Genomic DNA, 3324 nt, shown 5'->3' with positions numbered 1-3324 from the left:
CCTACTCTTTTTCCCACCTTCTCTGTTCAGGACCTCAGTGATTTTCACCTGGATTATTAGCCTCTCAGAGAGTCTCCCTCCTTGAGCCATGTACCCCCTCGCCCTTCATTGCTTAGGAGTCAGTTTACCAACACACCTACTTGAAACTGATCTTGGGACTCTCTGGCTTAAAGTCCTTCAGGTGATCTCTTTGTTTTCTGGGTGGAGTTCTAACGGCTGCCCCCCAGCAGAGCTTCTGTGACTGGTTTCAGGTTCTGTCTCCAGGCTGGCCTCCCAATATCCCTGACCCTTTTCTTTTTAGTCACACAGGGCTGTATTAGTTTGCGAGGGTTGCCATAAGGAAATACCACAGACCAAGTGGTTTAAACAACAGAAATTAATTTTCTCTCGGTTCCAGAGGCCAGAAGTTCAAGATTAAGGTGTTGGCAAGTTTAGTTAGTCCTGAGTGCTCTCTCCTTGCCCTGCAGATGTATCTTTTATCTGCGTTTTCATGAAGCCCTTTCTCTACGTGTGCACAACTCTGGTGTCTCTGCATGTCCTAACGTCTGCTTGTTAATACGTGAATTTGGGGGAAGATAGAACTCAGTGCCTAATAGAAACCTTTCGAACAGGAGTCCTAGGGCTGTGGGAACCTCTTTCTTCCTTTTCCACCTACATAACTCACATCTTGTCCTTTAAAATTCTATTAAGTTTCACTTTCTGTAAAACCTTCCCTGCTCCTCTAATTTTATATCTCTCTCTTATTTGTCATAGCATCCTTCCCCCAGCCTTCCAGCCAGCCAGGATTCCAGTGCTCATGGACACACCATGCATATTCAGGTGTCCCTGGGGTCCAAATCATAAGCTTGCAGTGGCACCTATCTGCACCACTGTGCCTGGGCCTACTGTGACACTTTGATGCCCCAGCCTTGATTCATGCCCAGGTAGGTGCCTCTACTTTTACTTGCTATTGCTTTTGCACCAATAGTGAAAGTCATATAGTGAAAAAGAGCAAGTTACAGTTTATTATGATTATAAAAATTGTCTTGATCTCCCAGGATCGCTGAAAGGTCTCAGGGACTCCTGGGTGTATGTAGTCCACACTTTGAGACCATTGCTCTACTGGATGATCCCTTTTCTTCTTTCTTATTCTCTACTTAATATTGCCTCTTTCTACCAGTTTCTTTTTGTTTGTTTTCACTACAGGGCATGTGTGCTCACCAGAGAGAGAAGGAGAAAGGGAGAAACCATGTCTTGTAGTATGACCATGCCACAATCCCTTCTTCACGGTCCTCTCAAGATTTGGGGCCATATGCACATGTATCTGGTGTAATTTTCAAACAACAGGGCCTGGGGCTTGAACCATGAAGCTGACCATGTGGGATCTGATGCCTTAACCTCCTTGCTATCTGCTGGTCCCTCTATTAACATTTTTTTTTTTGATAGCAAGATTTTTGTGGTAGGGCATGTGCTTCCACCAGAGAGACAGAGAGAGACAGGAGGACAGAAAGCAAAAAATCACGTACCTTCCCCCCAGAGGGGGATGGCCATACCACAATCCCTTCTCCTCCATTCTCCTCCTGGGATCTTGGGCGCACACGAACACATGCCCGATGTGAGGTTCAAGCTCTGGGTTTGGGACATGAGCTGTACTCAGCCGTGTGGGAGTCCAGTGATATAACCACTATGCCACCTGCTGGCCCCTCCTCTTAGTTTTTAAGAGTGCTTCGTGTGGGAGTCCAGTGATATAACCACTATGCCACCTGCTGGCCCCTCCTCTTAGTTTTTAAGAGTGCTTATGTATTTCCCAAAACAAAACAATACAAAACAAAACCAACTTCGTGGGTAACTCTAAGCCACTCACAGGAGCCCACTAACTACTCCCCCTTAACAATCTAAAGTTGTTAAAGAATCACCTTCACTTTTATTTCTTCCTCAAGGCTGCTATCCTCAGGTTCCTGGGCTCTCTCCTGTGTCTGACTCCAGGATGCCTGCTCCAGCCCTTACTTCCCTTGACCCTTCTGCACTGCCTGACACACCCCTGTGACTGCACTGTCTATCGTAATCTGTGGTAGGCATTGTGCTGCTTGTTTTACATGAGACAGCTCGTTTAATCTCACAGTAACCCACTGATGTTGTCATGATCATTATTCCATCCATAATATAGAAAATCAAGAAAACCTAGCAGGGGTATACAGCTCACAAGTAGAGATGCAGAATTTCAAAGTCAGGTGTCTATGACCCGAAGGCCAGAAATCTACATCTTACCTTTTTATAATATACCCTTTTCTTGAAAGACTCATTTTTGTTTCCCATAGCACCCTCTAAGTTTGTTTTCCTATCTCTCTGAGTGCTTCCTCTTAGTCTCCTTTGTGTGTGGAAAAAAAAAAATAAACCTGGCCAATGTTCTTGCTTTGCTCAAAATTCAAAGTTCTGAGAGAGATAGTTTAACTGGCCAAACCTAGGTCATGTGCCCACTCATCCTCTGACTTTGCCATGTTAGAGAATAAGAAGCACACCGCACATTGTGTCTGGAAGGAATCCCTAAGCTTGTACCCAAGGGGATCTCCTAAAGCAGACTGGGGTTATAATAGAAGGAGGAGTTGGTTGTTGCTTCACACAGAATTGGAAAATAAACACTACAATAAATTCTCTCCTTCCTTCTTTTCCTTACTGATTCTTGGTCATATTTTAGGACCTCTTGCTCAACTCAGACTACTTTCTTCAGGAAGCCTTCCCTGCCTTCCAAATATGACTTAGCTGTGGCCCTTAGGGTCCTAATATTCCCCGTTATGGCATTTTTAAATGATGCTTTGCAGTTGCTGGTTTACATTTCTTCATTAAATTTCTGCCTCTTGGAGAGCAAGACTATAGCTGATTTTCCCTTTGCATCCTCATCATCTAGTATAAGGGCTGGGACATGGTTGTCCCTTGATATTTCATGAATAAATAAATATATTGGCTTTGAGGAGCAAATGGAACATTTCTGAAGAGATGCATATCCGGAAGTTGTTAATGGGGAAAGATGCTCACAGAGTGATCTAAGGATTTTAGGATTAATTTAATAAAAGTAGTATTTGAAGTTATTGCAATGGATTAAATGCTATGGGAGAAGGAAGAAAAAAAAAATTCCAAGGACAGTGCCTTGGGAAATGGGGAAATAAGAGCTGATGAAGTATACTCAAACACATGAGTTATGAACATAATTCATGTGGGTACTATGCCATGGAAAACAAAGAGAGAATTTCACATAATAGAGGTGCCCTGGGGCACAACTGTTGCAGATACATTAAAGGAAATAAAGATTGAAGAAATACCATGCAATTTTACCATGATGAAATCACT

The sequence above is a fragment of the Tupaia chinensis genome, unplaced genomic scaffold (genome assembly GCF_000334495.1).
Source record: "Tupaia chinensis unplaced genomic scaffold, TupChi_1.0 Scaffold000414_1, whole genome shotgun sequence".
Classification (NCBI taxonomy): Eukaryota; Metazoa; Chordata; class Mammalia; order Scandentia; family Tupaiidae; genus Tupaia; species Tupaia belangeri.
The sequence above is the reverse complement of the archived record's forward strand: the minus strand, read 5'-3'. Positions refer to the sequence as shown.